The following is a 23,799-nucleotide window of genomic DNA, read 5'->3' as shown; positions in this document are numbered from 1 at the left end:
AATGCATTCAATTTAAACTCAGAGGACCTAAGGCCCAAGCCAAGTTCTGACACTAGCTGTATCAGCTTGGGCAAGTCAATTTACTTCCTCCTTGCCTCAGTTTCCCCATCTGTAAAATAAAGATATTGAACTACAAACCAACTAAGGACATTTCTAGCTCTAAATCTTATAAACCCATAAAATACTTTCATTTGCATTCACCACTCCTTCTGGCCTGTTCTTGAAAAGTACTGACAGCTAGTATATATCACCAGAGATAGAAAAAGCACAAGGCCTTACACATAATAAAATCTGAATTTGGGGGCCGAATTGAAGGGGAGGGAAAGATAATAATATTGTTGTTGTTGTTGTTTTATAGAGTGGTAAATTGAAGCATGAGCCCCCACCAGAGGTGGCTGTGTGAATCAGGACAGGGAGATGCAGAAATATGACATGCTAATAGGTGTATACTACAAATCATCAAAAAGTAAGAGTAAGTAAATGGACAGTTCAGAAAACATATTACAAACTTGGGCTGAAGACATACTTTGGTATTGATGGGAGACATCAATTATGTGGACATTGGTTGGAGCTCACTCTGACAAAAATAAAGTCACTAACACATTTCTGTCTTACTCAAAGATAATTTCATCCTTCCAAAGGTCTGGAAGAAACAACAAGGGAACTTGATCATTGGGATCTGATTCTGGTTAGCAAATGAAGAACTGATCACTAAAGTAAAAATGGTGGGAGCTTTGGGGACAAATGACCGTTCCATCTCAGAACCTGTGATGGAGAAAAAGAAGAATGTCTAGTATAGTTGGACATTTACATTAGACTTGGGGAGAGGAGATGGATTCAGAAAGAGGAAAACTAGAGTTTCATAGATTTAAATTCTATAGGAAAAGTCAACTGAGATGAGATGGGAAGCTCTTAAGAATGAAATTCTGAAGAATAACTCAAGTCAAACAATGATGGAAGCTAATGGGTAGTGGTTTTGATTGCATGTCTCAAAACCTACATTGATTCTAGTTTAGCTTTCAAGAGACTCTTGTCTGAGAAGGACCTGATCTAGTTAGCCTGCCAATAAATGTTTATTAAGTGCCTACTATATGCCAGGCACTGTGCTAATGACTGGAGACACAAAGAAAAGCAAAAACAGTCCCTGCCTTCAACGGAACATGCAAACAACTATGCACATTAAAATATATATATATATATATATACAGGGCAAATTGCAGGTAATCTCAGAAGAAGGGCACTAGAATTAAGTGAGTCTGGAAAATAATTCCTGCAGAAAAATAATTCAATAAGGAGAAAAATAAAGTACTATTTAAAGAGACTGATGTGGCAGCAACAGAAACTCATTGACCAATTTCATTTTTAAAAAGACAAACAGTAGGTGAAACAAGGCCAGGTAATGAATATAAAAGCATGACACAGCTCTGTAAGAGCAATAGCAGAAGCACTTGCATTCAGGAAGAACTGAAGAATGCTAAGGACAACAAAAAGGGCCTGGCTTGGGTTTTTAATTTTTAAACTATAGAGGTGAAAGAGGATGATCAAAGAAAGGTTAGATTCCTTACTTGAAATCGATGGACTACTGACCATGGTCATGGAGAGAAGGCAAATTACTCAGTTTTTATTTTGCTTCTGTTTTCTCTGCCAAGGAGAGTGATTTCTGGACTGGAAAGGACAGAACAGAAATGGATAGGAGTTGAAAGCTAAGATGAGTAAGGAGACAGTAAAAGAGTATTTCATTGTTCTTGATGTATTCAAGTCAAGAGGCTTCAATAAACTGCATCTTAGAGTACTAAAAGAACTAGCAGATACAATTGCTGAGCCACTATTGATGATCTTTAAGAAATAATAGAGAACAGGAAAGGAGATAGAAGCCAGAAGAGGAGGAGGAGGAGAAGGAGGAGGAAAAGATGAAAACAGAGGAAGAGGAAAAAGAAGACAAGGAAGAGAAAGAAAGAAAAAGAAAAGGAAGGAAGGAAGGAAGGAAGGAAGGAAGGAAGGAAGGAAGGAAGGAAGGAAGGAAGGAAGGAAGGAAGAGGAAGGAAGGAAGGAAGGAAGGAAGGAAGAAGATTGGAATCTGCTAATGAACCTGACTTCAACTTATTAGAGGTCAGTGATCATCTAGAAAAAGGAAGCCATGGTCATAAAGAACCAGCATGGCTTCAAGAAATACTGATTAGAGCAGATTAATCCAATTTCCTTGGATGACAGGGTTCTTAGATTGACATATCATATTCTAGATATAATTTACCTAGATTTAAACAGATCATTTGACAAAGCCTCTCATGCTATTCTTGTGAACAAGATGAAAAGATTTGAGCTAGATTATAGTACAGTTAAGGCAGGTTTGGAATTAGTCAAATGATTAGACCCAAAGAGTTATCATTAGTAGATCAGTGTTGAGTTTTAGAGAATGTCTCTAGTGAGCTGCCCCAGGTTATCTATTCTGTGCAATTTCATATTTTTAATCAGTGACTCAATTAAGTCACATAGTCTTTGACTACTAAATTGGGAAGTGTGTAAATACAGGACCAGAGATGGACTATAGATATGTCTACTGTTCAAAAATCAACCTAATCAAGTTTGGAGAGACTTATTTCTAGGTTGGCTGCCAGGTGATGTGGTTTTTTTTTTTGTTTTTGTTGAGGTTTTTTTGTTTTGTTTTGTTTTTCACTGTTGCAATTCCCAAAGACTCTACTAAGCTGAAGGAGGTTTGCAATCTGTGATATTGGAGGGAATATCCATGTGGAGAAAGCTACAGATTTCTGAAACATGGAAGTAAGTTCTGGATGACTAGATATATCTACTAATGCATATTAACTTTTAGCAGCTAGCTCCTAGGATTGACTCATATTGAACTTGTAATTAATCAGTTCTTCCTCACTGAACTGTTATGTCAGTGCCTGTATTCTTTCCCTTGGTGATGCTTCCTAATTGTGGGCTAGGAATCACCTCAGACAATATTGGCAGGTGTGAAGGAGTGAGTAGAGGACTGATTTGAATTGTCTCAAGGCAAATCCCTGCAGTCCTCATGATTAGTTATCTACTTGAGCTGAGTTCCTAGCTTACTCCCAGCATCCCATGGAAACAGCCAGACATATGAAAGCATTCCAAAGCTCCCCCTGAGATGGGGGAGACACATACATAAGACATATTCTTGCTTTTGATTCTTAAAATGGAAAACTGCAGGAAGTTATATAAACCTCATACATATAAAAGGAACACTCTTCCATCACCACTGAGTGTAAAGAAGTTAGATGGAAGTTAGACTGACCCTACAATCCTCTCCCAACCGGTAGACTACCACAAGTTGCATCTCAATTATTCTAATTCAGTTAAACATTTATTAAGTAGCTGTTGTGGACCAAGAGAAGGTACTGGGGAGAGGTAGATAGAGGTCCAGCAACGGAATCATGTTTCAGATACTGCCTCTGACACATATTGATTCTATAACCATGTACAAATAATCTAAACTTTAGATCAAGAGAGTGGTCAGGTCCTTGAAGTTCTCATATACATAACAGTTTAAGTTTTACAAAATGCTTTTAAAACTTTAAATAATTCCATTTGATCCTCAAAACTCTGTGAGGTAAACACTATTGGAATTACTAGCTGTTTCACAGATGGTGAAATTGAGGCTCAGAGGTGGTTAAGGGATTTGCCTATAGTCACTAAGATAAGTAAGCAGTGGAGGCAAAATTTGAACCCAGGACTCTTCTGACTCAAATCCCAGTGCCGTTCTCTCTCTGTCTCAATACCTCATGGAAAAGGTAGCATTTGTGTTGGAACTTGAAGGAAGATCTTTCAAGAGATAGAGAAGGGGAATAGGGTTAAAGTCCATCTCAGGAATGTTGAAAAGTATACTCAGTGAGCAAAAGCACAGAGAAAGAAGTGGGCAGGATGAGATGAGAGGAGAGAGAAAAAGAAATTCAGAGTAGTCTTTGTCTGGAATAGAGTATGGGATGTAATCATTATTTTGGTATGGAGCCAGTGTTAATTTGTGATGAATGTTTTTTGTACCATTCTTCCTATAATTATCTTCCCTTAGCCTGGTGTAATTACTGACAGCTGCCCCAAATCCTACTGACTCAGGCACGATAACTTGACCTTAACAATTACCAGTTTCCCATAGACATTGGTGCCATAATCAAATGTATATAACCTTCGGCTCAAATTTCCCTGATTATTTAGATAATGTGATGCTGTCCCCGTGATGCATTTGTGAAGTCATTAAAAAAATTAAGTGCAAAACTTTACCGTTATAGCTATTAAATTTCATCCTGTTCATTTTCATGCATTCTCCCATTTTTTCAAGATCTTAAGATTGTTCAAATGCCAGGCTTTCTCTTTCCTGGCCCTCCCCCCCAGCCTTGGGTATTAATGCTTTCCCCTGTTACACTGTCTTCTGCCTCCTCTGGATACCTCTTGTGTGAACCTAGTTATTAATATGTTATTTCTTCCGTTAAGGTGTAAGCTCCTTGAGGGCAGGGACCATTTTGCCTTTCTTTGTATCCCCAATGCCTACTATCAAGTCTCCAGTTTTCATCTAAATCATTAATGAAAAAGCCAAAGAAAACAACATCAAAGACAAAAAAAGAGCCCTGGAACGAAAAATCACCTTTCCAGTTCTCCTTGATGTATTTGGTGCTTAGCACAATGCCTGATACTGAGGCAGCTAGATGGTGCAGTGGATAGAGTCCTGGCCCTGGAATCAGGAGGACCTGAGTTCAAATCCAGTCTCAAACCAAACACTTGATGCTCACTAGCTGTGTGACCCTGTGCAAGTCACTTGACCCCAATTTCCTAAAAAAATAAAATCAATCAATAAATTAGACCAAATACACTGTTCTGGGGTAAAATCTTCCTTTAGTCACATGGTGGTTTGTAAGTTTCTTATCTCTCTCATTTCTGGGTAAGTGACTAGAAGAACCACAACTACCTTTTCCCTTTAGGATACTGTCTTCTAAATAATCTCCCATTTAATCACATCATTAGGCAGCTTTGATTAGTTGTCTTCAGGGAATGTGCTTAGTAAAGGGCGATTAATGTGGTAAGTGTCCCTCTAACCCAAATGAAATGTATTTGTATTTGATGCACTGCAAGAAATGATGAAAAAGACAATTTCAGAGCTACCTGTGAAAACTTTTACGAACTGATGAAGAGGAAATGAGCAGAATCAGAAGAACAATTTAGACAATAACAAGAACATTGTACAAAAAATCTTTATTTTGAAAGATGTAAGACCTCTGAGCGATGCAATGACCAGCCAGGATTCCAGACTAGTGATGATAAAGCATGCTACCCACCTCCTGGCAGGAGTGATGAACTCAGGGTGCAGAATAGGGCACGATATTGATATAATGGTCAATATGGATATTTATTTTAAATTACTATACACATTTGTTAGAAAGGTTTTGTTTTACTTTTCTTTTTTTAAAGTAGGGAAGGATAGAGGAAAATAAGTGCTTATTAATTGAAAAGAGAATTTAATTTTAAAAATGAAATGTATTGATAGTCTAAAAAAAGTATACTCTTCACAGATTAGTTTTATAGCACCTTAGAATTAGAGGCACCTCAGTGATCATTTATCATCTACCTGGGATGGGGAAACTGCAGCCTCCAGGCCACATATGGCCCTCTAGGTCCTCAGGTACAACCCTTTGAATCCAAACTTCACAAATCCTATGAAGTTTGGATTCAGTCAAAGGGCTGCACTTGAGGACCTAGAGGGCCATATGTGACCTTGAGGCAGTTGGTTTCCTGCCTCTGAGTCCAATCCCTATATGACAATTCCTTTTACAGCACATATGCTTAATGAATGAATTAGTATCCAGACTTTGCTTCAGGGCATCCATTGAGGGGAAGCCATTCAACTTTTAGATTGTCCCCATCAAAAGGAACATTTTCCTTTCTGAAATACGTAAATGGATCTGTGCTCCCACTGATGTGTATATTCCCTCCAAAGATGCAGATCCCAATCCATCCATTTCCCAACCCATCCATTGTTGTCCATCCTGGGCAACTCTTGACCAAGTCCTCTCATAACTTTAACTTTGGGTTCTTAAAGGCTACCCTCATGGGGCACAAACTTGGACAGCTTCTATCATACTGGAAAGGTGTTGAGTGTGGCTCTGGCAACAGCTCGCCTGCTTCCCAAGAACTACTCTAGATGATTAGAGAGTATATTCCACTGGCTGCTTGATGATGAGTTCTTGGACCATAACAACCTATGAAACAAAACAAAACAACAACAAAATACAACTCTTATAAGACTTTTTGATTGCCTTTTATTTTATTTTATCATGTCCTTTTTCTTGACTATCTAGCTGACTCCTGAAACCTATCTCCTGTAAATATTAATATTACCTGGCTAAAATGTGACTCATGGAATGATAGTATTAAGGGAAGCCGTTTGACATTCTTTAGACACAAAAGGGAAAGAAAGAAAGAAAGAAAGAAAGAAAGAAGAAAGAAAGAAAGAAAGAAAGAAAGAAAGAAAGAAAGAAAGAAAGAAAGAAGGGAATATCGCATCTACAAAATATTTAAAACCTAAGGGGACTCTGGCTGATTTTATTTATGGAAGAATTTCCCTGATGCCCCAAATCTTTGGCTGTCTTTGTGACATGTAAATCTCCTTTCAATTAGTCCATTGTGATGTGTTTAAAATGTAGCCTGGTAGTTTTTAAGTGTAGGATTTTGAAAACTCAGTATTTAAATCTGTAACTTAGTCCATTTACTAATTTGTTCTAACTTGGTTGGTTCAACCTTAATGAAAGAAGCATGTGATAATAAAACTATTTGACTAGACCTATGTGACTTTTATGACCTAAGAGGCCATAAAGATTGTTATATGTTTAAAAAATATTTCTCTGTCTCTCTGACATAATTTTTCTCTATAAGTAGCTTGGTCCAAATCCCAGTCAGGACAAGGTTATTTTTCTACCTCCTGAATTTGTACTTAAGCATAAAAAAATATAGATTTTTACCCCTATAATTTCTGCATTGTGATAGAATTATTCAGGAGCAGTAACCCATCACACAAACTCAGGGAAAAATATTCTTCCCATAACACCACAGTCCTGAGATTCTGTGTAACTTCCTTCCAAAAGCTAAATGGTTTTATTCAGACCTCAGAAGTCATGACCAAGTTTCTTAGCCAATTCAATCAAATTTCTTGTCACACCCAGGCCATGTTCACACCTAGTAAACAACAGAGGTATATTCTTACCTGATAAATACATACATCAGAGCTTAGTATCATCACTTAAAGTTGTTGTCATGGAGTGTTTCAGTCATGTCCTACTCTTTATGACTTTTGTGGGGTTTTCTTGGCAAAGATACTGGAGTGGTTTGCCATTTTCTTCTCCAGCTTGTTTTACAGATGAGAAAACTGAGGCAAACAGGGTTAAGTGAGTTGCCCAATGTCACATAGCTAGTGAATGTCTGAGGACAGACTTTACCTCAGTCTTCCTGACTTCAGGCCCAGCTCTCTATCCACTGTACCACCTAGCTGCCCCTTTAAATAGAATTACTTCAAGTAGAATTGGGTCTAAGCTAATTCCTCCCACCTTTATAATTACTTTCCACTTTAAATTATTAACTGTGATAGAAATTATTGATCTATATATCCAAATTCCTCTATGTTCTTTTACAGCTAAGATACACTAATAGAATGAAAGAATGAAAGAGAGAGAAAGAGAAAGAGAAAGAGAGAAAGAGAGAAAGAAAGAGAGAAAGAAAGAAAGAAAGAAAGAGAAAGAAAGAAAGAAAGAAAGAAAGAAAGAAAGAAAGAAAGAAAGGGAAAAATTTGCTTTGTTTTCCAGGGAAGAAGGGATGTAACTGAACCTTGGAGTTCAGAATTATACATTTAAAAGAGATGAGAGTTTATTAAGTTACTTGAATGAGAAAAGAAAGATAATCATCAGCTAGAATGACCCCCTGTAAAAACAGAAGCCAGTACAGCTCCAGAAGTGAACATGTTGATTTCTCAGTCACATGATCAACACATTTTTCTCCAATTCCCACAACCTCTCAAACCTCTCCAAAATAGAAAATATACACAAAAGATAAAGCAAGTTCAGCTGTCTCCACATTCTAGGATGCCAAGAACCCCAAAGAGGTAATGATTCAATGAACTAACAGAAGAGAAGCAATCCCCACCCCCCACCACATATCATAAACAGCTGCAGCAGCGGACCCACAGTTTGCAAAAGAACTCAGTTCTGCACCTCTCCCCTTCAATCCCCCTGCCACATGTGCTACAGGGAAAACCAAAAGGCAGAAGTTTCCTCAGTCTTGGCAGTGCTTTATGCTGGAACAGAGCTCAGAAAACTGAGGAATAGAGGCAAGTGGGATAGGACACATATGTGTACTTGTCCAGCATTCCATTAAGCCTAAAGGAAAGAGTCCAGAATCTAGCTGGAACCAGTTGTCTCCCCAACAAAAAATAACTTTGATCAGAGACTGGAAGCTATGAAATGGAGAATTGTCCAGCAGAGGAAAATGGTGAGATGGCTTTGAGGACCATATCCTAAGGAAACTGAAATCAAAAAGGATGGAGTCAGGAGTTAGAAAGTGAAGAATAACAGACTATAAAAGGGGGAAAAAAAAACCTGAGATTACCACAGATTTCAGGAGAAAGAAAACTAAGTTAAAGACTTCAAGCATAAACTGAAAAACCAACAGGAAAGATATTAATAACAGAAGGGAACATGGCATCCAGATTGCGTAAAAGAGTCCAGACATCTATGAATAAATATTTAAAGACAAAAGAAAACAAATTGATACCTGATAAGTAAGATAAAGGACCTTGTGGAACCTGGAGCCAAAGCAAGTATATTCCTGAATGCTTTAAAAGGAAAATAATGATTGTTAAAGCAGAAGTGAGCAAATTAAAGTCATTCTTCTCTCTCCTTCCCCCCAGCCCCCCACAAAGGAAATGAATACAATGTTTGAAAGTAAACAAAATGTCCAGAAGGGAGTGGGGAGTTGAGTGGATTTCCACATGCAATGAAACCCTGACCCCTTCCCATATCCAGCTAAGAGGAGATTGACAGCTCATGCTGCCTTGCTCACCAGTTCTAATTGGTGGCTATATAAGTCTTCTTTTGATGAGTCATCACTATATGACCTTGAGTTATCAAAGGCTTTGCCAGCCAGCTCTGACAGATGCTACCATACTGGAAAGGCTTTGAGTATGGGCTGAATAATGGATTAAGTATCTATTAGGCAAAGCTGCTGAGGAAGGCAGAGAAGCTCATCACCAGTTTGGCCACTTCATGAAGCAAGAAAGTATTATGGTCAGACCTATGCCTTAGAAAGATTATTTTGGCAACTATGTGGATGATGGATTGCAGAGAGAGAAGAGATTGGAAGCAGATAGTTCAGCTAGGAGGCTATTGTAATAATACAGGTGATAGATAAGGAGACCCTGAACTTGAGTGTGGAAGTGTGACTAGAGAGGAAGGATGTTTTTAAAGTAGAATCAACAAGATATTCTCTCTCTCTCTCTCCATTTCCTCTCTCTGTCTCTCTCTCTGTGTCTGTGTCTGTCTCTGTCTGGCTCTCTCTCACACACAGACTCTCTCTCTCTCTCTCTCTCTCTCTCTCTCTCTCTCTCTCTCTCTCTCTCTCTCACACACACACACACACACACACATACCACAAACTGATGGACTTTTCAACCACAGAAACTTTCCAGGATCATCTACTAAATCAAAACCAAGATTAGAAAATTAATATAAGGAAAGCATTCACACTGACAAAAATCACACATCCTTGAAATATTGTAGTAAAATGATCACATTGGTTTATCATAGATTCCCAAAGTGGGTGATATCTAGAAGGTATTATCAGAGGGAAAGCACTGGGGGGAGGGGGGAGCAAGGAAGGGTGAGAAAAAACCTCCTGCAAAAGGTTTCTTTGACCTGAGTCTTAAAGGACACCAGAAGGGGGGGGGAAGGGGGAGTCTTCCAAGAAAGGGAGCCAGTCAGTGAAAAGACCTGGTGTCCAGAGATGAAGTTTGTACCTCAGTAAGAAGTCCAGCATCTGGACTGTAGAGTTGATGGAAAGATGCAAAGTGTAAGACTGATGAGGTAGGAAGGAGAAAGTTGTGAAGGGCTTTAAAAACTAGAGACCTGCCTATCTGATCACAGAAGTGATCACACTTTATCAGGTTAAAGATTGTATTCCCTCTAAAGAATATAAGCTCCTTGAGGACAGGGATGATTTCATGTTTTTTTTCTTTGTAGTCCCATGGCAGCCTAGCACAGTGACCTGACCACAGCAGGTATTTGCTCTATGTTTGTTGGATTGAAATCAGTTGAAAGGGACAGAGAGGTGAGGGATCACAAGTGGAGAAAGACAGATGAGGAAAAAGATTAGAAAAGGAGAGAGGAGGGGAAAGGCGTTATAGGGAAAAGAAGGAGATGGATGAGAGGAAGAATAAAAGATGAGGATGTGGGTTGACTGGGGAATCAGTTCCCACTTCAGAGGTCAAGAATGAAGTCCTTGGACTATACAAAGATAAGGGATGGTGTTTTACCAAGGTTGGCAAGATATTACCCTTGACAGAATGATATAAGAAGTCTATTTTGGGGACAGCTAGGTGGTACACTGGATACAGCACTGTCCCCGGAGGCAGGAGGGCCTGAGTTAAAATCTTGCCTTAGACACTCACTAGCTGTGTGACTCTGAGCAAGTCACTTAACCCCAATTGACTGAAAAAGAAGGAGAAGGAGGAAGAGGAAGAGAAGGAAGAAAAGGAGGAGAAGGAAGAGAAGGAGAAGGAGGAGAAGGAGGTATATAGGTCTATCAGTCTATTTGGGAGCTAGCTTGATGTAGCTTACCATAACTGGTATTCTGCATGTAGACAATGAGGGACAATGTCCTTTTGAAAACCTTGCTAAGTTCTTAGTTGCAAATTAAGTGTGCATGTATCAGAAAATAGAGGATTTGAGCAGTCAATTACCAGCTTTCTGTAAGGCTTACTTTCAGAACCTTTATATTTCAAATATAGATTGGGCAGAGGAAAGTACGATATTTTGTCCAAGTACAACTGCTACCACATCTCCTCATTGAAACATTCTGGCTGCCCATCAATTGAGGAATGGCTGAACAAGCTGTGGTATATGAATGTAATGGAATACTATTGTGCAATAAGAAATGATGAACAGGCAGACGAGAAAAAACTGGAAAGACTTGTAGGAACTGATGCAAAGTGAAACGAGCAGAACCAGGAAAACATACACAGTATCAGCAACATTGTGCGATGATCAACTATGAATAACTCAGCTCTTCTCAGCAACACAATGATCCAAGACAAGTACAAAGGACTCAGGAAGGAAAATGCTATCCACCTCCAGATACAGAACTGATGGACTCTGAATTAAAGTATGTTTTTTTTCACTCACTTTATTCTTTCTTGTGGGTATTTTTCCCTTTTGATCTGTTTCTTCTTTCACAACTGTGACTAACATGGAAATATTTGTACATGACAGCACATGCATAAACTATATCAAACTGCCTAGCATTTTCAGAAGAGGTAAAGGGACGGAGGGAGGAAAACATGGAACTCAAAATCTCATAAAACTGAATGCTAAAAATTTTCTTGACATGCAACTGGGGGAAAATAAAATACTATTAAACTTTAAAAAGGAAACATTCTGGCTGAATAGTATAAACAAAATACCCCTATCTAACCCATGGACTTCTAGCATCTCACTCTTTTTTTTTTTTTGACATTTAGGTCTGCCTATGTCTCTTTTGTTGCACTTAGATCTGTGCAACTGAGAGAGTCAAAGGGATCAATTTTACCTCATTCCCAATTTTGCTGAAGGCTAACCCTGCTTATGATTTAAATTATACTCAGGTGGAGCTGCACTCTCAGTGGTTTTCCAATGCCATCTATGCACTACTGCCTGAGAGAAACAGCACAACCTCAAGCCAATATAAAGGAAACTAGGCAAAGGACTGACTAGTGTTAAAAGAAAACTTGGTTTGGGCCTCAGGAAAAGAAAGGTAAAAGTATTTTATTAGCATACCAAGGCAGCAAGTTGGATGTGGCTGGTGCCGATTCCAACGTCCATGTAAGAGCAAAAGTATGTTGATCGATCCCTGTGATCATGAGGCGAAGGGATTTGTACCACCTCAGCTTCTCCCCGAGTCTAAGTGTGTGTGTGTGTACAAGGGTATTTCTAGACCTCCAGCTCTTGCAGGCTGGCTACCCACATACTCAAACTTTAAGCAATATTTTAAACATAGGGTCACTCAGGCTGACTTTGCACAGTAAGAACTGTAACCTGTTTGGTTGGGTTTTTCCCCAAATTATAAGATCCACGAGGGCAGGGACAATGTCTTGTAAACATCTGTAGATACATGATCAAATATAAAATCCCATTTACTTCCTTCTTCCCCTATTTCCAGTTTTTTTTTTCTTTACACTCCACCCCACCCCCAGTCCCAGCACTGTTTGATCCAGGGATACTGGGCTCCTTGTTGTCTCTCCAACAAGACATGACACATCCTGACTCTTTCTCATTTCCCTAGTTCTCATACAAAATCCCACCTTCTTCAAGAAGACTTTCCCAATCCTTCTTAAATCTAGTGCCTTCCCTCTGTTGATTATTTCCTATTTATCCTGTCTATAGCTTATTTGTACACATTGTTTGCATGTTGTCTTTTCCATTAGACCATGAGCTTCTTGAGGTCACAGATTGTCTTGCCTTTCTTTGCATTCCCACTACTTAACAGGGTAGCTGGCACATAGCAGGCATTTACATATTTATTGACTGATTAGATCAGGTCCTTCTTGAACAAGTCCCTTGAAACCTACACCAGAATCAAGGTAGACTTTGAGACAACATCCAATCAAAACCACTACCCATCAGCCCCCACCACTGTTTCTATTACAAGATCAACCAGAGGACATAGTTTAAACCAAAAAGCATTTAGTTATTTTGCAAAACAAAGGACAGAAAAGATTGCTTCCATATACACAGAAGCATGCTTTTTAATGGGATGTCACACTACCAGTGGGAGAGAGTTTACACATAGAAAAATGCATAGATATGGAGCACACATTTAGAAATGGGAACACATGTAGGGACAAGTGTGGCCAGAAAACACGCATGGCCAGGAAGATTGCATGAAAGCACATGAGGATACAGAACATAGTGGCTAGGGAGCACAAGTAGCCAGAGATCATCATACTCTTAAGGCAGCATTACCATTGGAATACATCCTTGTCTGATGCTGTGACTCACTTTCTCGAAGAGACGCTATTGTTGTCTGCTGGCCTAGTAGCGTGGTTGAGCTATGGGCATCAAGCTGACCTCTTCCACTGTTGCACTGTTCTTCACAGTGTTATAACCTGATGTTTGTACTTGGATGCAGAATCTGCAGCTTCTATGCTTTCTTTCAATTTCTATTTTGCCCTCTGGTTCTAATATATCAGGGCAGTTTTCCTTGATAATTTCTTGAAAGATGATGTCTAGGCTCTTTTTTTGATAGTGGCTTTAAGATAGTTCAATAATTTTTAAATTCTCTCTCCTGGACTTAATTTCCAATTCAGTTGTTTTTCCAATGAGATATTTCACATTGTTTTCTAATTTTTCATTCTTTTGGATTTGTTTTACAGTGTCTTGATTTCTCATAAAGTCACTGTCTTCCAATTGCTCTATTCTAATTTTTAAGGAAGTATTTTCTTCAGTAATCTTTTGGACTTCCTTTTCCATTTGGCCAATTTTTCTTTTTAGGGCATTTTTCTCCTCATTGGCTTTTTGGACCTCTTTTGCCATTTGGGTTAGGCTGTTTTTTAAGGTGTTATTTTCTTCAGTATTTTTTTGGGTCTCCTTTAGCAAGCTGTTGACTTGTTTTTCATGATTTCTTGCATCACTCTCATTTCTCTTCCCAGTTTTTCCTCTACTTCCCTTACTTGCTTCTCAAAATCCCTTTTGAGCTCTTCCAAGGCCTCAGACTGATTCATATTTTTCTTGGAGGCTTTGGATGTAGGAACTTTGATTTTGTTGTCTTCTTCCGGTTATATATTTTGATCTTCTTTTTCACCTAAGTAAGATAATATAGTCTGACTCTTTTTGCGCTGCTTGCTCATGATCCCAGCCAATTACTTGAGTTTTAAACTCTTTGCTAAGGTAAGAGTCTGCTTGCAATGTGGAGAGTGTACTGTCCCAAGCTTCAGGGGTTTGTGTCACTGTTTTCAGAGATACTTGCAGGGACCTGTAAATTTTCAGTTCTTCCAAGGTGGTATGATAAGGGGCGAGGTGTTTACTCCTTTCCTGGCCTGTGACCACAAGTATTCCTTTCTGTCCTGTAACTGTGAGGAGGGGTTCCTCTCCACAGCCACTCCAAGCTCCACCAGGCCAGCGCTCCTCCTCACCCCAGCACTGCCGCCCAGAACTGTGACCCAGATCCACACATGGGCAAAGCAAGAGATTCCTGCCTCAGCACCAGCAAAGAGATCCCTGCAGTCCCTCTCTGATCAGCCACTGGATTTCCCCTCAGTCTATGGGCTGGAAGCTCAGGAAGCAGCTGCCCCCCCACAGGGCCATGCTCTTGGGGAATGGAGCTGAAATCCCACCTTCCTTTCTCAGGCACCGACAGAAACAGACTTTTCCCACTGACCTTCTAATTTGTCTTTGGCATTCGTGGATTGAGGAGTTTTGGAAACCTCCACAGCTGCTCGAGATTCAGTCCTCTGAGGCCTGCTCCAGGTTTGCTGTGGCCTGTGCGCTCACTCTGCGCTGCACTCCCAGCCCGGTGCAATACACCTTTCTGATCAATCATCCAGGTTGTCTTGGGCTGGAAATTTGTTTCACTCTGTCTTTTTGTGGGTTCTGCTGCTTCAGAATTTGTTTAGAGCCATTTTTTTATGAGTATTTGGAGGGGTTTGGGGGAGAGCTCAAGCAAGTCACTGCTTTCACTCCACCATCTTGGCTCCGCCCCCGCAACAGCCTTACTTTTAAGATCGCTTCTATGCTTTCTTGTAAGGGTTACAATTCTTTTAGCTTATAGCTTCAGTTCATTTTTCAGTCATGTCTGTCTATTTGTGATGCCTTTTGAGGTTTTCTTGGCAAAGACACTGGAGGGGTTTGTCATTTCCTTCTCCAGCTCATTTTATAGATGAGGAAACTGAGACAAACAGAGTTAAGTGACTTGCCCAGGGTCACACCTAGGGCTAGTCGGTGTCTGAGGCTAGATTTGAACTCAGGAAGATGAGTCTTCCTGACTCCACGCCTGGCACTCTATATATTATGCCACCTTACTGCCCTTTAGCTTATAGCTATAGGGGCTATTTTATTTCTCGTGTAATTCAGATGGATAGAGCACCAGGCCTCTGCTTCCTGAGTTCAAATCCAGCCTCAGACACTTACTAGCTGTGTGACCCTGGATAGGTCGCTTACAACAACTATTCAGACCCAGCTAGCTAGAGAAACCTTTAGGCATTAGAACTCCTTTGATTCTCCCCAGGGCTGCCAATACCTGAGCTTTGAATACTTTTTGATTTGGGGTGAAAAAAAATCTCTTTCCATGCCATCAAGTTCTTCTGGATCCATGCAAATTAACCTAGGAGCTTTACTTAACCCGACTAAAGAGGCTAGCTCCGGATAATGACCTTTGATTGCCTCCCATTTATCCTATCCATTGCTTGTTTCTACATAGTTATTCACATGTTGTCTCTCCTATTAGATTGTCCTCTCCTGGAGGACTGGGACTGCCTTTACTTTCCTTTGTATCCCCAGAGCTTAGCACAGTGAATGGCACATAGTAGATGATTAATAAATGCTTATTGACTGACTGATTTTCCAGCTATCAGAGTTGTACAAAGCTATATTTGAAGTCAGAGGACCTGGGTTCAAATCCCAAGAATGTTGCAACCTCAAGCAAGGGTCTTAACCTTTCTGGTCCTTTCTACTCATCTAAAAAAATAATGGGATGAGGCTAGCTGTTCTCCAAGTGCCTTCCTTTCAGCCCTAAGTGAATAAACTCATGAATGACATTCTTCCCTTCTTTGCCTTTGTTTCCCCCATCATGTCTGGCCTAGTGCTTTGCACACAGCAAGTCCTTAATAAGCCTATGGTGAAACCAGGAGGTTGAATAAATAGAAGCAGAATCTTGTTTTCTCCTGCTGCTGCTCATGATCATATTTATTGGATTCTATATGTGTGTCTGTATATGCTCTAGTGCCTTCTGCACTATCATAGTTATGATCCTGTCAGCATTGCTATTAAAAAAAATCTTGCTTAAGAGGTTTTTGGTTCAGCTCTAAGAATTAGCTCTGGGTTGAAAATCATCTCAACAACACTAATAGTTTTTTGTCGTGTGTATATTTTTTTAACCAAGCTAAACAAATATCAGCTTGTCACTGAAAAAAAAAAGAATACAAATTTACCAGCTCTAGCAAGTACTAAGTCACTTTTCTAGCAATGAAACAAACTTAATTATTTAACTTTCTTCAAGTCCTTTAAATCCACAGGCTTTTTCTTTTACTAATTAGAAAATTTTCACAGTCACATTACCACAGCACAATTAGTGACTGCTTACTCATGGAACGTAACTAAAAAATGGTGGTTGGCTCAGCTGGTCTGGTCCGTGTTATCATGGTACCAAGCAGCTCCTTCATCATGTTAGTTCATTGCTGTGGATGTTTGCTATCAGAGTGCTTCAGCATAGACAAAACCAATGAACACATAGAAACAAGTTCTGATAGCTCAGACCCTGTAAATCTCTCACCATAGTTTCCCACAGGCAGTCTCATGCCATGGGGCAGCTGACATGACTCCACAGTAGAGTGGCAATCTAAAGACCAGCTGTTTGGTGGGGTACTCAGAATGAGGTGGAGGTAGTTGAATTTTTATTTTCTCACTTGCTTAGTGAGATATTTCTGGGCTTAGCAATAAGAGGTCCTAGAAGAGTAACTGAGGGTGAGGAAATCATCAACCATCCCGTTTTTGTGAGCTATCTCATTTCACAAGTTGAGGAAAGCTAGAAACAGATAGTCTTCATAACAAAAATAACCAACAAAAATAATTCCCCTCCTTGGTAACAGCTTACAAACTACTACTGACAAATACAGGCTGTAACGTTAACAGGATGACAAGATTTCTGTGCCAGGAAGGAAACACTGCCATTCCTTCCCCCTCAATCCATCTCTGCTTCACAACTCATGGATCCAAACGAGGCTTAGGGGAAAGGAACACATATAACATTATTCATCAATATTTTAAAAACTCCCAGGGAAGGAAATGCCCAAGTGAAATTCTGCCTTTCACACGTAAAGAGGAAATTATTTTCAGGACATAACCAGAGGGAAATCACAGGTAATACTCAACTTGCCTGTGTTAGCTACAAGGGAATAAAAAGCAGGAGAACTGGGTCCTAAAGGAAACAATACAGCCCATCCTCCTTCATCACTTCTTCACTTAGCCAGGCCTTAGAGATCTATTAAAGCACAGATCCAGACCTCCAAACATTTTTTTTTCCCTCTTCATTGGGTCTTGGAGCTCTGCCCACAGTTGTAAATCTCTGCTGTGGCTACATCCCTTTACAATTGACCAATATATTCTCAAAGAGTTTCTCCTTTGATGCTCACAACCACCCTTTGAAGGAGCCAGGACAGGTATTCTCCTCTCCATTTCACAGATGAAGAAACACAGGCCTCAGAGAGGCAAAGAGATTTGTTGGAGGTCACACAGCTAGGTGCAGAACTCAAACTTGACCCCAGACCTTTGGATTTCAGGTCTAGTGTTCTTTACGCTGAGCCAGAGTTCTTCTACCTATGATACATCTGGGGAGGAAGGGGTTGTTATTATGTTATTTTAACATATTATTATGTTAATTTTGTATTCTGAGTCATATTCTTTAATCAAACCATATCATGATTTTTTTTGGCTCTAACCTGACTTCTCCTAGGCCCGGGGCCATTAAGCCTGGGTTACTTCTCACAGTGGATTTAGTTAGCTAGAAGCTCAACAACAATAAAAACTCACATTTGTGTGGAGCTTTAAGGTTTTTAAAGCACTTCCCCCACAACATCCCCATTAGGTAGGTAGTTTTCTCTTTCTGGTGGTTCCTCCTATTGGTTCTAATTCTTACTTACAACATCACTAATGAGAAAATATGTTTGATAGGAATGTATATGCATAGCCTATATCAGATTGTGAACTGTCTTGGGAAGGGTGGTGGGGAGGAAAGGGGAGAAAAATTTTAAACTCAAAAGCATATGGAAGTGATTGTTGATAAATCAAAATAAAATAATAAAAAATAAAATAAAATAAAAAAAGAAATGCCACCTAGAACCATTGACTATTAGAGCTGGAAGGATCATGGGATCATAGAACTCAGAAACCATCTAGTCCAACCCCCTTATATTACATGTGGAAACTGAGCCCCAGGTATTTGTGAGTAGTAGAGCCTAAGCTAAGGCAATACAGTGGTTCAGTTGTTTTTCAGTCAAGTCTGACTCTTTATGACCCCATTTGATGTTTTCTTGGCAGAAATAATGGAATGGTTTGCCATTTCCTTCTTCTGTTCATTTTTACAGATGAGAAAACTGAGGCAAACAGGGTTAAGTGACTTGCCCAGATCACATAGCTAGTATCTGAGATCACATTTGAACTCAGGAAGAAGGGTCTTCCTGACTATCCACTGCCCTAACGAGCTGCCCCACAGTAGGCAGAACCCAAGCTAACAAGCCAGTGCCCTGGATTCCCTGGGACTGCATCTTGCTCACGAGCCATGCATGTTTTTGCCTACAGTTGGTGAATTTGGTGGTTAAAATACTGTGCTGGCAGGGTCATGAATTCAATTCTCCTACAGGCCAAGGCCACTGAGAGCATCCCTATTCTCTGCCGGGAAGATGTCTCTCAAAGATACGCCACTGGTCACAAGATAACTGTGTGGAGGTGTGATTGGATCAGTACTAAAAGATGGATGCATTTATAAAAAGCTAACTTTAAAAAGAAACAGTAAGTCAAAATTCAGCTCAAGTCCTGCCAGTGGTGAGCTGGTAGGATCAACTACATACATAAAGAAAATTTTCATTTTTTATCAGAGCAGTATCAAGACATCTTCTAGTTTGCTCCCTGGTGACCTGAAGGCAGTGATATACTGTGTTTTACAACTGGATTTCCAGAAAGAAAAAAAAAGTACAGATGAAACACTTTAAATTTAATCTGGATTGTTAATGTTTTTTCCATCACTTTCTTAAACCTCGACAGACCACAAAACAATAAATCAAGCCTAGATTTGTAGCTTTTGCCACACTGAAAATTTAACAATATCTGCTGTTTAGATCAGGCTCCAATACATTCCTGCCCAGGGTCCTGAAAATAGGTACCTCCCCAAGGTTTCTTCCTCCCATCAGTCAACAAGCAATTCTTAAGAGTGACTATTGCATACTAAGCATTGTGCTAGGTTTTGGGAACACAGAGACAAAATACAATTAGGGCTTACTTTAGTCAGCTAGACCTTTGTATACTTTAAAATCAAGAGTTTTTAAAAGTGATGGGTGGGAGGAGGGGGTATCTATGAACTTGACCAGGAAAAAAAATTACATTTTTACTAACCTTTAATTGACATTCAGCAGTTCCTCAGTCATTTAAAAACATGATGCCAAGGAGTCCATAGGTTTCATCAGATTGCCAAAGGCCAAAAAAAGTTAAGAAGTCCTGTCCTAGATCTGCAGGTTAAAAGCTGGGAATATGAATGATTCCCACTCTGTGGAGCTAGATAAAGCTCATTAAATATTTTGTTAACTTCAAGTTCTAAGTCATACTTTAAAAAAAAAAAGAAGATAAGTAAAGTTGTTTTTAAATTTCTAAATTCTTTACTGAAAATTTTGAATGTTATCTTTAGTGTGCCATTTCCAAAGCACTGCTATGTCAGAAGGGTCATGACCACTGGCTAAATGCACCAATTTCTAGACATTTATAGATGCCCCTAATGATTTCTCAAAACAACTGGTGCAGGCCTAAATTTCCAATGTAATTTGCCTGGCAAATACCAATTCCAATTGAAGCTTGGGATTCCTTCATATATGGGTTCAAATAGATGCCTCTGAAATTCCTTCTAATTCTCAAATTCCAGGATTCTGGGACTATGCAAATCATTTGGGCATAGGAGGTTGGGAGAGTAAAAGGAATTATTTAACCCTAAAGTTTCTTAACCTGGGATTCACAGACCACCTTGGGGTTTGTGAACTTGGATGGTAAAAGAAAATTATATATTTATCTTCACTGACCTCTAACTGAAACTTAATATGTCCTCCAATTACTTAAAAAATTAAAAAAAAAACATTTTTCTGAGAAAGGATCCATAGATTTCAGTAGACTTCCAAAGAAGTCCATGACACACAAAAAGTTTAAGAATCCCTGGCTCAATAGGACCTCTTCTCTCAAGGCAGGAAGATGTTTAATAGGGAGATAGAAAGTCTGGAGTCTAACGTGTTTGTAAATTATTTAAGATGCTCCAGTTTGTACTTGTATCTCATCCTGGGACGTAGAGTGTTCCTGAGTGAGACAGAACATTTCAAGAGTGGTGAAGAAGGAAAAGATATGCCTACAGAGCAGGGCTGACTATTTCTGCCCCCTGATTAAAAGACTCTAGTTGCTCCTTCTTGCCTCCGGGACATGGATTCTTAATCTTTTTGTGTGCCATAAATCCCCATAAAGAAATAAAGAATAACTCCTTAATAGCTGGAGTAATATTCAATGCTCATGGATAGATCATGCCAATATAACAAAAATGACAATACTACCAAAATTAATATGCTTTTAATGATACACCAATTAAATTGCCAAGCAGATACATTACGGAGCCTGATAAAATAATAACAAAATTCATTTTTGGAAAAACAAAAGATCTAGAATATCAAGAGAAATGATGAAAAGAAATAAATACAAAGGGGAGATAGCAATCTAGACCTCAAACTATAGCATAAAGCAACAGTCATCAAAGCCATCTGGTATTGGTTAAAGAACAAAGAGATAGACCAATGGAAGAGACTAGATAAGGGAGATTCAGAAACAATAGAATCAACAATCCAGAGTTTGATAAAGTTGAAAATGTAAGTTGTGCAGGGAAAAATTCCCTTTTTAATAAAAACTGATTTCCAGTTTTCCCAGCAGTTTTTAATCAAATAGGGAGTTTTCTTCTAGGAAATAAGAGTAACATAATGACAAAATTAAATAAATAAATAAAATGAAGAGGTATGAGAAGATACCTCCAACCTATACCTTCTTGGAAGTTGGAGGTACATAGGTGTTATACATTGCATATTTTTTTGAATTTTTCAATGTATTGATCAGTTGTGCTGACTTCAGTTTCCTCTTTGAAAAAAATACTCATATGGTATAACACTCTGGGAGGAGGAATACTTGGGACATTATGGTGATAAAAGAAACAGAAAATATCAATACATTAAAAAAAAATTTAAAGTCAGCAGACCCCAAATAAGTACCCTTACTTAGGGTCACTTTGACCCCTCCCGTGGCTCACACATACAATCTAACACTGGAGACTTGAGTTCAAACCTTTGTTCTGGCACGGTGGAAGTCCCCAAATCTCATAGTCTGCAGTAGACTGTTTTTGTTCTGAAGATGCTTAGTACTTTCTTCTTACCACTTCTCTTTAACCCCTCTTTCCCCCTACTACCCTCTCTTTCTGGAATCTTCCTGGCTAGAAACTTCTATCTCCCATGAAACCTTCCTGATGAGCACCAATCTACCTGTAACATTAGAGGTGAGAAACAAATCAGACTCACCTGAGTTGTTCCCCTCCTCCAAATGCTTCTATATACAAAACACCTGATCCACTTCCTCCTCAAGGCACAGCTCCATTATGTGTGATGGCCCAAGTGTCCCACAGAGGAACTTCAAGGGTGGCAAAGAGCCAGGCATAACCTGAGTGCCAAAGCAGGAGGGTACCTCTTGAGGTGATCATCAATCCCCTTCCTTCTCATGGTGGGCCTGAAGATACTTGCCCCTAAAGTTAGGACCCAGTGTATCTTGAACCCTCCAAAGATCTAGCTGTACCCTGGTCTCTCTGGGACTGTGATCCCAGATGCATACCTTGCCCTCTCTTCCCTTGTCCCACTTCTCATGCACTTGGTGTTGAAAATTAAATGCCTTCTTTTGGGTGAGATAAAATGCACTCCTATTTTTTAAAAGCTTATTGCTTTTACCTTTATTGGCTGTCTTGCTTCTTCTGTGGGAATCTTTAAGTCTCCACAAATCATATTTGGACAGATGTTCATTGTGAAATCCTGGGCAATTAACTTTTCTGAGTCTCAGTTTTCTCACCTGAAAAATGGGGACCGTAATACATGTATCACTCCCCTCACAGGATTAGTATAAAATAAAATGTGATGACTATCTAAATCACTATATTAATAACAACTATCTTTTTTATTTAAATTATTTCTTCCTTCAAATCATTTCTTCCTTTCTTCCTTCCTACAACCTCTCTTGTAGTCTGTCTCTTTCTTTCCATTCCCTATTATAGCGACTACTCTAGTTCAGACTATTAAAAAGTCATCCCTTTTATGTTGCAATGACCTCTTACCTGGTCTTCTAGGTTCTAACCTCTCTCTGCTTCAATTCATCCTATACCCCACTGCCAGATAAGGTTTCCTAAAGCAAGGCTTCTTATACTTTTTCCACTCAGGTCCCCTTTTCCTGGTTCAGCAGCGTTTGTTGGTGTTTTATGGCCTGAGGGCATGCCCAGTACAAAGTGCACATGCTGTGTGTTCAGAAGCAAGTCTTGATGCAACATGGGCAGGTGCTGCCAGAAACACATCAGATTCTTTATGTGTTTGATTTTTAATTAATTTTTGGTTGTTAAGCTTTCAGGAACCTTTTACTGTTGCCAAATTTTTCTCCACATTATGTGGGGTCATGACCCACAGTTTAAGAAACACTGTCTAAAGCACCATTTTGGTTAGAACCCCCTGAAATCTATCCATGGATCCATGGACCCATGGACCCCAGGTTTAGAACTCCTGCTTTGGAACCAAGGTGTCATATCTACTACTGGTTTGCTAGGAAAGCAAGGATCTCCAACCACAAGGAAGGAAAACTGCTACTAATCTGTTGGTAATAATAGCTAATATTTACATAGTACTTTAAGGTGTGTAAAGCACTGTGCATATATTATCTCCTGTGATCTTTCATATCAATCTTGTGAGGTAGGTTCTACTCTTGTCATTTTTTCAGATTAGGAAAGGCTGAGAGAGGTTAAATTAACACACTAACTGTGTGTCCAGGGTCACACAGTAAAGAAATTAATTTTAAATCTGTATCACTTGATTATTAATATTAGTTCATAATATTCCTTACTCTGTCCAAAAGGTCATCACTTATGCTAAATTAAAGAGAAATCCATCCAGGCCCGTTCTAGCTGAGGAATATGATCACATTCCAACACCTCTCAAGACCTGGGCAGGGATACCTTCTTTTGTTTATCCTGTAAACAGAACCAAACTGGGTTAGTCAATGCTACCCAGACAGATTCCTGTGTCCTCGCTCCTGTCATTAAAGTTTGGGGTGATCATGTCTACAAAGGAGAAATCTAGCCATAGAGATCCTGATTGGGATAGTTTCCCTCACCAAGATTAAGTAAGGCTGCTGAATCTCAAGACTAGGTCCCATTCTCAGCTTTCATGCCCCACCCCACCCCCACAGGAGGAGTTGAGAACTCTGAACCCACTTCTCATTAAATGCCAATCAAGGCTGCCTTTTGCTTGTCCTATTACTGTGGAGATCCCAATACTGTGCTGTCAGGAAG

The sequence above is a fragment of the Phascolarctos cinereus genome, unplaced genomic scaffold (genome assembly GCF_003287225.1).
Source record: "Phascolarctos cinereus isolate Bilbo 61053 unplaced genomic scaffold, phaCin_HiC Scaffold_2;HRSCAF=192, whole genome shotgun sequence".
Lineage (NCBI taxonomy): Eukaryota > Metazoa > Chordata > Mammalia > Diprotodontia > Phascolarctidae > Phascolarctos > Phascolarctos cinereus.
This window is presented reverse-complemented; position numbering follows the sequence as displayed.